This window comes from Marmota flaviventris, chromosome 7 (genome assembly GCF_047511675.1).
Source record: "Marmota flaviventris isolate mMarFla1 chromosome 7, mMarFla1.hap1, whole genome shotgun sequence".
Lineage (NCBI taxonomy): Eukaryota > Metazoa > Chordata > Mammalia > Rodentia > Sciuridae > Marmota > Marmota flaviventris.
In genome coordinates this window covers 54,027,149-54,038,964 of record NC_092504.1, presented here as the reverse complement: position 1 = coordinate 54,038,964, position 11,816 = coordinate 54,027,149, and the positions used below count along the sequence as shown (strand labels likewise).

Below are 11,816 nucleotides of genomic sequence, written 5' to 3'. Positions count from 1 at the left end.
TTGGTTGTACAATATTGAGAGGAGTGATTATTTTAGTCAACATTTTCATCACTGTGACCAAAAAAGTTAAGAACAACTTAGAGGAGAAAAAGTTTATTTGGGGCTTAAGGATTCAAAAGTCTCAGTCCATTGATGGCTAACTCCATTGCTCTGAGCCTAAGATGAAGTAGCACATCATGAGAGAAGAGCTCAGCAAAGAAAAGCCACTCAGCTTATGTCAGCATCTGGAAGAAAAGAGGGAGAGAGAGAAAGAGAGAGAGGCACCACAGGACAGATGAACCCTCTAGGGCATACAAACTTTTATAACCTTGAGGTACTCTACCTTGTGTTTGTTCTCCTATCATCCACATGATCAGCCTGTACAAATGTACTTTGAAGTGCAGGAGTTATATTTTAACTTTGGATTGATTTATCCTGAGACATATAAGCATGGGAAATTAAACAAAAGAAGAGCTTCTAATATAAAAGAAGCATTACATTGCACCAATATGTCTGTGAAAAGGAACTCGGTTCTTCTGCTGATACAACTGATGTGTTACTTTAGCTCTGGAAGCTGTGGAAAACTGCTGTGTGGCCCACAGAATACAGCCATTGGATCAACATAAAGACAATCCTGGATGAACTTATCCAGAAAAGTCATGAGGTGACTGTTCTGACATCAACAGCTTCCATTCTTATTAATCCCAACACAACATCTGCTATTAATTTTGAGGTTTACCCTGCACCTTCAAGTGAACAACATTTGGAAGAACGTTTCTCCAAATGGATCCATGAATTAATTTATGATATTCCAAAAGATGACTTTTGGGAATATTTTTCATTTTTGCAAAAAGTTTCCAAGGAATATTCTGATACAATTGAACAACTCTGCAGAAATGTAATTTTAAACAAGAAAATTATGATGAAACTACATGAATCAAAATTTGATGTCGTTCTTGCAGATGCAATTGGTCCCTGTGGTGAGCTGCTGGCTGAGCTACTTAAAGTACCATTTGTATACACTCTCTGCTTTACTCCTGGCTATACATATGAAAAATACAGTGGTGGACTTACATTCCCTCCTTCCTATGTGCCCATTATTATGTCTGAATTAAGTGCTCAAATGACATTCATAGATCGGATTAAAAACACAATGTATATGCTTTATTTTGATTTTTGGTTTCAATCACTTGATGTGAAGAAATGGAATCAGTTTTACAGTGAAGTTCTAGGTAAGCTGGTTCTTTAATTAGTATTTTGAAACCCTAAATTTCCTGTGACTTTGAAGCTGAGCTTGCATGGATATAAAATAAGAAGAATTTTCTTTTCTGTAAGTAAAAGGATGAAATGAAAATATAAGATGAACAAGTAGTCTCACCAATAAATAAAAAAAGGGCCCTTATATTATAGGGCCAGTTAGAAACCAGTGGCAATTACTTATTCAAAATGCTTCAGGAAATAATAACCTGCAAATTGAATCATGGAAGATTTCTCTGAGCAATTACATATGCATTTTACTATTCTTTTCCTCTTTAAGGACAGTCATTATTAATCTCGCTAAATGTTTTAATGATGATAGTCATGTACATTAATAACATACACATGTATTACTAGCACAACCACATATATGTACCATGGAGGAAATTGTTTACTTTGAATAGCTTTGTTTCCTCAGTTAGAAATTAAAAAAAATATATATTTATTTGCATTGCTGTGAAGATTCTTTCACAGTTAACAGTGTCTCTATCTCCAGCACAGAAAGTTATGAATTGTGATACCTTATATTTCATATTCCTTTGATAAAAACAAACTAATCATGTGTTAAGGCCTAAAACCTTGGTGTAGAGTAAAACTACACCTTATTAGTCTATATTTTTTAAACTGCATTTACCATTTAAGACAATATGAACTAAATTAAGCATGAGAACCAATCTCTATTTTAATATTTGTGTAAACTTTCTGGCTTTTACTTAAATATATATATATATATATATATATATATATATATATATATATATATTAACCAACTTAATACTATTAATCTCTTAATATGAGGCAAATGCAGTAGGGGTCACTAGGAATTCAGGAATACTCACCAAATCATTACAGATCACTTGAAGAATCAAGGATCAAGGGAATGGTTTGCTCAATTGTAAGAATTAGACTGACTACTCCTAGAAAAAGATATCTCTACAGTTATGGGAGCACTGATTGTTTATGGCTCTCACAAAAATTCTAAAAATTTAGGTTACTTTTGTAGTTTTAGAGAGAAAATAATATAAAATGCATGTTTACTTCTATGGAGGCTTAGGTTAATAATTTAATTATTTGTGATTGTAAATATACAAATGGAACACTAGAAAGTACTCACACAACAAGTTTATGTACATATTAACGTATGTAAAATGTATCAAATATAGTATGCAAAAATGTACCCTAAAAAACATATCAATTGTAGTATGCAAACACAGGAACACACACAAACACAAGTGCATTTGAACATCTTGCCTACAAAAATACAACTCATTTTAAGGCAAATATATCAAGCATTCAAGATACATGTCTCTCATTTTCTTTTCTTCTCTTTTCTCCATTCAGGGAGACCCACTACAATATATGAGACAATGGGAAAAGCAGATTTTTGGCTCATTCGAACCTATTGGGATTTAGAATTTCCTCGTCCACTCTTACCAAATTTTGACTTTGTCGGAGGACTCCACTGTAAACCTGCCAAACCCCTCCCTAAGGTAAATCTTCTCTTGTTTGTTTTGTTCTATTTGATTAACATTTTTTGGTAGAAATGACTCTGCATTCTTAACTCAGAGTGTTTAACTCAGAGATGTGAAAAACAAGATAAAGAGTTCTGTCAAGTATAGACTCAGGCAATTCTATGTCATCACATGTAACAGCATCTCATATTGTCACAGAAGAAAGTAGGATATTGGGTATCCTTTGAGAATAGTCAGGAAAATTAAGGCCTTCATTATGTAATACATAATAAATAATCAACCAATTATTCTAATAAATAGAAAGAATATTTATTAAGTAACTGTCATATACCAGAGATAAGTGCTGGATATAGAGAGATATAAAATTGGCACAGTTTCTGCATCATCGAGACCTTACATTCAAGCTGGGTACAGAGACTGTAACAAGTAATAAATTTGTGTGTGTTATCATAAGGAAATTATACAATACTAATGAAATCTCCAGCTAAGATCATAAAATAAATTCTAAAATTCTTGATAACTAAGGTGAATTCTAAAGAATCCACAGGATAGGAAAAGAGGTTGAGGGAGAGAGGGAGACACAAAAGGAAAAGCACATACAAGAGTAAGGGAAACTCTCAAGAACTTCAAGAGTAGTTCAGCAGGAGAAGGCTCAGCAAAGAGCAGATGATGCTAGAGAGGTAAGTGAAAGCCAGATAATTAGTAGGAGTTTAAAATATCTGTGAAGAACATTGGGTAGCCAATGAAAGGAGTTAAGCATAAGAGAAATGTGGATAAAGTTTCTGTTTTGAAAAATCTCAAAATGTAGTCACCAAGTTGGATTTTAGAGGGAAAGACAATGCAGAGGAACCACTCAGGAATTTGTTGCAAGACTGCAGATAACAAATGGTGTAAACATGGATGAGGTTGTTCTTACATGTGACTATGCTTATTTATCTATTAAGAGTCAAATTTCATTTGCGTTACCTGGAAAATGTAGACAATACTGATACACAATGTCCTTGGTACAAACATAGGATCCATAGCAATATTCGCTATTGTATTTATTCCTTTTTTGTTTCTATAAAACTATTTTTCCATCTGAAAAACTGAACTTTGTTATCTACTTTTAAAGACCCTAACTACACCAAAAAGGTAGGATTAATACTTGGAAATAGTAATATTTGGATATTTTTACATTTAATTCATTTCCGCATACCCTAAACACTGCTGTGTACATGAATTTGGATTATATTCAAATTGAGAGATAGAAACTCACAATATGGCTGAAACAAACTACCATAGATTTTCTCTTGTAAATGTCAACAGCCCAGGTCTGGTATGATAGCTCTATTACCAATAATATTAATTAGGTAATGTGTTCCAGGCACAGTGGATACAATTTCATATATAACAGAAACTAAATTTCTGAAAAATCAACACTGTATTTTCAACCAAAGACCTAGAGAACAGATATTTCATCAATTTTCTTAAAGGTAAATGCATGAGTTTTGGCAATCAAATGAGTAAGTGGAATTGCTAAAATTATATTTTAAGTGTTCAAGCTCTTCACAACCTTTTAGCTTTAAAGGAATTGCTTTTCTCCATGATATAAATGTGTGGCCTTTACTTGTCTTCACTCCAGCATTTGAACAACCTCACCTGAGAACTCAGACTACTACATGCTAGACCATGCTAGGGATGTTTAGCTTGAGAGAGCTTTCTGCCATATGCCAATCTTAGAGGACACCTCAGGAAAACTCCCTTGGAAAACTCAGGTCTCAACATCACAGCTTCCGGACAGAATGAACATAGGAAATATATACTGCACACATAATGATGATCTAAGTTTTCTTTTCAATTATTTCTGATCACAACCCTTTAGTTTATAATTACAAAATAATTCTGTTAGCAAATAGGATAATATTTCATAGGAGAAAACAGAAGAGTCTAAAACATTTTAAATAAATACCATGCTTAGAAGAAAACATTACTTGCCATATTGCTATATGATCCCTAAAGAGTGGCTTTTTCCCTACCTGTTAAAGGCACCAACACATTGAGATCTTACTCAAGCCTCATTTTTTAAAAAAATTATTGGTTGTTCAAAACATTACAAAGCTCTTGACATATCATATTTCATACATACATTTGATTCAAGTGGGTTATGTACTCCCAGTTTTACCCCATATACAGTTTGCAGAATCACATTGGTTACACATCTGCGTTTTTACATATTGCCATACTAGTGACTGTTGTATTCTGCTACCTTTCCTATCCTCTACTATCCCCCCTCCCCTCCCTCCCCATCTTCTCTCTTTACCCCTTCTACTGTAATTCATTTCTCTCCCTTGTTGTTTTTTTTTTTTTCCTTTCCCCTCACATCCTCTTATATGTAATTTTGTATAACAGTGAGGGTCTCCTTCTGTTTCTATGCAATTTCCCTTCTCTCTCCCATTCCCTCGCACCTCTTGTCCCTGATTAATGTTAATCTAATAGAATTATTTTGTTATTTGTGATAAGTTCCATACAATACAAACAGAAAACAAAAAAGTTAGTGAAAGTTATGACTAAAAACTGAGACAGAGTTATTGTAAGTTTTAAGCCATTAACCTCTGATCTTGAGACATTTCCCCATTCACAGGAGAAGAAAGAGACCTTGTCAATAAAAGGGGAAAGACAACAGAGAGAGGAGGAGGACAATGAGAAGGTAGATAGCAGTCTGATCATGATAAGGAATAATAGAAGCAGGTGTTATTTAATAGAATAAACAAGATTAGAATACAGGCCAATATTAGAAACACTGTCTTCTTGATCTTTATTATATAAAGTAGTGCTCCTCCAAATTACTTGCTTTTCCATTAATAATTAGATTCTTAGACAATTTCTATATTGTTTAAATACAGAAATTTGTCAAAATGACAAAGAGCCAAATGTACCAATACTCTTAACAATGCAAATAGCCTTGGGTTTCACAGTATACCAATTGTAATTATACAAACAAAAAATCAAATGAATGTAATCTGTGTTCATGGCAGTTACTTATAGAATACATATTGGAAAAAATGTCTTACATTAATTAATTAACACATTAAGTGATGTCATACATTAAGTAATGATTTTAAAACTTATTCTGATACATACCACACCATCACAATCACTTTATTTACTTATTATATTTATTTTTATCTCTCTTTTTGTACTCCTCCTGACCTGCTGGGATTACAGGCGTATACCACCTTACCCAGTACAAATACTTTACAATATAATGCTTCACTACATTAAGTCATAGCACAAGTTTAGTTTGAGACTAAAAGGCAAAATACTGACTATATTAATATCATTTTGTGAGAAGAAAAGATATAAAAAGAATTTTAATCTTCCATTTACATTATATATGTGCATGTATCTACTCATGTACTTATATGAACAGAAAAAAAGACCACAATGAAACAATTCAAATTTTGAACCAACAGTATCTCTAAATGAACCAAAGATCATTTTGGCAATCTTCTTAAACATTATATATTTTTTCATGCTCTTCCAAATTTTGGTATGATTAATTTGTTTTTTCTTTAAAAATAATGTTGCAGAAAGACTGTGACCTGTCTATGTCAGGGATTATTTAGTTTTTAAAAAGCATATATTTATAAAACAGTAGTAGTGAAAAAATCTTTGTACAACAAAAGATGAAGAACATTTTGAGCAGGGAGAAAATATATTGAATATATTACTGTACACGTTGCTCTGGGTTACTGGAATCACAAAATAACTGGATGTGTCACAAGTTCCTAGGAGTACTGCAATGTCCACTATATGTGAATGAGCTACTCAACAAGTTGACCTGTTCTATAAAAGGTCTAGAGGAAGACCCACTGTGGTGCAAGAGCTCATGGTTCATAATGAGGTGAAAATAAGGATTCTTCACAGCCACTGATACACAATTCATTCTCGTAGAACTTCAATATCATTAAAAAATTTCAGGGAAAATATGAGATATATAAATAACCCAAAGATATGATTACTTAAATATATGTATCATTCCAATGAAGTGAAAATGCTGATTATGGATCAGTATAGTTCTGGACATGTAAAGGATTGTTAGGATCCTTAGAATTATGTAAAAGAAAGTCCAAACCATAATATTAATCTTCTGAATGCCAGTTATTTTTAATCTCCAGTTTTTATGAGCTATTTTAGATGAAAACTTGGGACACTCTCACAAATTGTAAAGTAAGGAATCAAATACTATAGAGATAGGAAACATAAAAATGTACAAAAATCCTATGCACAGGTAACTTTCCTTTTGGGCTCACAAGGACCGAAATAAGTACTAATAATTCCAAAATAAAAAATCATTCATATAACCTGCCTGGAATAAAATCAAGTGAAGTACTATAACAATAAGAATTATAACCAAGTACTAGCTATAGTGTTTAATAAAAAATTAACATTAGTAATAAATAAAATTATGAATTAAGTATTTACATACAATAATTTTGAATATCATCTTTTCATCTAACATCATTTATTTAATGGCTTTATGTAATTTCTTACACACACAAACACACACACACACACACACACACACACACACACACACATATTTCCACAAGTAAGCCTAATGGAGCCTTCCATGTCATAATACACATCTCTTTCCAAAGAAAGTGAGTGACTGGGTCAATTTAAAAATATCCATAACTCACAAATTCTAATAATACATGCTTTTCTCTTAGTTTACATACCAATAATTTCTTTGCTTTTCCTACATTTTTATTGGTTCATTTAAGTTGTACATAATGATGAGATTTGATGTTACATATTCATACATGTACACAATATAACAGTACAATCTGGCCAATAAAACTTCCCAGAAATTTTCCTTCCCTTCCCACCGTCCTCCCATTTGTCCTTTTCTCCATTGATTTCCCTTTGATTTCCATGAGATCCACCATTATTTTTTCACTTTTCCTCTCTAGCTTGCAAATATGACAGAAAATATACAACCCATGACTTTCTGAGTTTGACTTATTTAATGTAATAGACTCTAATTCCATTCATTTTTGTAAAATGACATAACTTTATTTATTATTTTGACTGAATAAAACTCCATTGTGTATATATACCACATTTTCTTTATTCAATCGTCCATTGGCAGACACCTAGGCTGGTTCCATAGTTTGTGTATTATAAGTTGTACTGCTATAAAATGGGTATGCATGTATCACTGTTATATATGCATGTATCACTTTAATTCTTTAGGATAAATACTGAAAATGGTATACCTGGGTGATATGATATTTACATGCTTATTCTTTTGAAAAATACCTATACTGATTTCCATAGTGGTTGTACTCATTTACAATTCCTCAAATAGTGTTAAAACTTTTTTCTCCATATCCTCTCCAGTTTTTATTATTCTTTTTATTCTAGATGACTACTATTCTGATGGGTGAAAGATAAAATCCCAGTGTAGTTTTCATTTCCCTTGTTTCTAATGATATTGAATACATTTTGTTTCTATATTTTTGTTGGCTCTTTATATTTATTCTTCTGAGAAGCATCTTTTTAGTTCATTTTCTCTTTGATTATTTGGGTTGTTTGATTTTTTTGGTGTAAAGTTTTTGGAATTTATATATTCTAAATATTAATCATTTGGCAAAAGGTGTTTTGCAAAGATTTTCTTCCATTTCATAAGTTATCTCTTCACAATTCTAATTATTTCCTTTGCAGTTCAGAAGCTTTTTAATTTGATGCCTTCCAATTTATCTACTCTTGGAATTATTTCCTGACCTTTTAGGGGTTCTATTTGAGAAAGTCATTGCCTGTGCCTATATGCTGAAGTTTTGACCCTACAGTTTCTCCTAGATGTTGTATAGTATTGTTTCTAATTTCTAGTTTTTTGATCCATTTTGAGTTGATTTTTGTGCAGGGTAAGAGATAAGGTTATAGTTTCACTTTTCTGCAATTTTCCCAGCATCATTTAATTAAAAGACAATCTTTTCTCCAACATCATGTGTGTGGTTTTCTATTCTATATTACTGTTCAATATGTCTTATTCATGTCAGTACCACATAGTTTTTGTTACTATAGCTCTGTAGTATAATTTAATATCAGATATTGTGATGCCTCCAGCATTGCTTTTTGGGTTTAGAATTGATTTGATTATTATGGGTGTTTTATTCTTCAAGATGAATATTAGGATTATCTTTTCTAGTTCTGTGAAGAAAGCCATTGATATTTTCATGAGGATTATATTGAATCTGTATAATGCTTTGGATCATTGGTGATTTTAACAATACTAATTCTATCTATCCATGAACATGAGGGGTCTTTCCATCTTATTTTCTGTCTTCTCTAATTTCAATCTTCAATTTTAGAGGTCTTTTAACTTTTTGTTAGATTTATTCCTAGATTTATGTTGTTGTTATTATTTGTTTGTTTTGAGGCTATTGTGAATGAAATAATTCTCTTGATTTTTTTCTCTGCAGATTCATTGTTGGTATATGAGAAAGCAATTGATTTTTGTATGTTGATTTTGTAACCAGGTACTTTGTCAAATTTTTTTATTAGCACTATCAGTCTTTTGGTGGAGTGCCTTGGCTCTTCTATGTATAGGATCATATCATCTACAAACTAATAAGTTGACTTCTTTCTTTCCTGTATTTCTGTTTCTTATTTATTTATCTTTCCTTGTTGCTATTTTACTGGTTTTGGAATTGCTTTGTTCTTCTTTATGAAGGGCCTTGAAATGAGAAATTAGGTTTTTTTATGTGGGATCTTTATGATTTTATTATACAGGCACTCATAGCTATAAACTTTTCTCTTAGAAACTCCTTCATTCTGCCCCAGAGGTTCTGATATGTTGTATTACTATTCTCACTTGAGTCTAAGAATTTTTAAATTTCTCCCTTAATTTATTCTATAATCCATTTTTATACAATAGAGATTGTCCAATCTCCATATGTTCATATAGTTTTTGTATGGTTCTGTCATGTTGATTTCTAATTTCATCCAATTATGATCTGGTAGAATATAATGATTAATACCAATTGTTTTGTATTTGATGAGAGTTGCTTTGTGGCCTTAAATATTGTCTGTTTTGGAGAAGGTTTTCTTGAGATGCTGAGAAGAAAGTGTATTCAGATGCTGTTGAATGAAACATTCTATAGATATCTATAAGTTCATTTGACTTATAATATTTTTCAAGTCCAAAGAATTCTTACTGGTTCTATGTCTGGATGACCTATCAGAAGATAAGAGATTGTGTTGAAATTACCAAGTTACCAAGTATTATTTTACTCACATCTATCTGAGGCTTCAGTTTGACTAGTGTCTCTTATGTAATTAGTTGGATCCATGTTTATGACTTAAATATTTATAATTGTTATATCTTCTTGTTGGATTATTAATTTTACCAGTATGAAGTGACCAGCTTTGTCTCTTCTGATTAATTTTGGTTTGAAGTCTGTTTGTCAGATATAAGAGTAGATAATCCCGATTATTTTCTGATTCCATTTGCATTATGTATCAATTTTTATCTTTTTGCTTTTAGCCTATGACTATCTTTACCTGAAAGGTGTGTCTTTTATGATCAACATATTATTGGGTCTTGTTTTATAATCCATTCTTCCAGACTATATGTTTTAAATGAAGAATTGAGATGATTTACATTCAATGTCATTACAAAGAGACATTTATTAATTCCTGAAATTTTGATTCATTTATGTTTAATTTGGTCCTATTTTTCATTTGCTTAGCTACTCTTCCAATAAGATTTGTTCATTTGTAAACTTCAGAGTTTGTTTTTTATTTGTTCTATATGGATTCTTTCATTTTGAAAGAGAGCTTTTCTCGATATAGCAATCTTGCTTTACAGTTAATTTCTTTCAGGACTTGGAACTTATTTTTCTAAGTTATCTCCTAGCTTTTAGAGTGTGTGCTGAGAAATGAGAAGTGCTTCTTATTGGCTTGCCTCTAAATGTGATCTGACAATTTTCTCTTAAGGCTTTTAAAATTCTATACTTGTTTTTTCTGTTAGGCATTTTAATTATAATGTGCTGTAGAAAGATTCTTTTTTGGTCCTGTGTATAAGGGGTTCTTTTTCTGTATATGTCCCTCTGTATCTGGATATCTACATAATTAGTCTTGTGTTGGGTTTTATGCATCTGTTAGGAGGGATTTCTAATCCATGTTTTTTTTTTTGTTTGTTTGTTTTTTTTTAAAGTTATAGATGGACACAATACCTTTATTTCATTTATTTTAGGTTTTGTTTTTGTTTTTGTTTTTTTATGTGGCACTGGAAATCAAGCCCAGTTCCTCACGTGTATGAGGCAAGCACTCTACCACCAAGTCACAATTCCAGCCCTCTTCCACTTTTTTTAAGGCATAGTATTTACTTTCCAAAGTGTCCTAGCTTGATCTGGATTAAGACTCCTTATAAGTATGGTATTCACAGCCTTTGAATTAATTCTCCTATTTTTCCTGTGGCAGTGGATTTCCATAGGGGGAAGCCATGAACCCACCCCCAACTGTTTCTATTTGAGGCCTTTTCATTAGTTTGAGTTTTTATCTCTTCTGTTCTATGTATTAAAGTATAGTTAGTGATTGAATGCCACTAGTTTTCATGTTGAGCAAGATGAAATATATTTTGGTTGAACTTATTCCAGCAGTGGACTTTTCTACCCTGTGAACATGTAGAGTTATTATAGATTTCCAGCTACTCACAGAAAAGGGGGAAATAAATCATAACTGATACAGTAATATACAGCATTAAAATAAATACCTGGATTCTACAATGACTTCTAAAATGTTAATTGCTACCAAAAAAACCCAGAAAATTAGATCAGCAATTGCCAACAACAAAGCACTGCATGAATATAAACTAAACCTAACATTTAAACAAGAAACAGCTGTCAACTATGTCATCCACAGAAGTAATAATTGCAACAACATTAATGGTGGGATCAAGAGTTTTATAAACCAATTAGTTTAAAGATGGCAAAATCACATTCAGTAAGAGGAAATAATGTGATATAGGAAGATAGTCAAAAAAAGATTAAAATTTTAAAAAGTGAAGAGAGAGAATGCAGAAGAGATAGCAGGTGATAGTTATAAGGATGGAGGACA

General features: G+C 31.8%; 1 pseudogene; it reads left to right on the top strand.

The window, feature by feature from the left end:
• The first annotated feature begins 488 nt into the window (after nucleotides 1-488).
• Nucleotides 489-11,816, top strand: part of LOC114080218 (UDP-glucuronosyltransferase 2B31-like) — a 61,875-nt pseudogene continuing 50,547 nt past the window's right edge.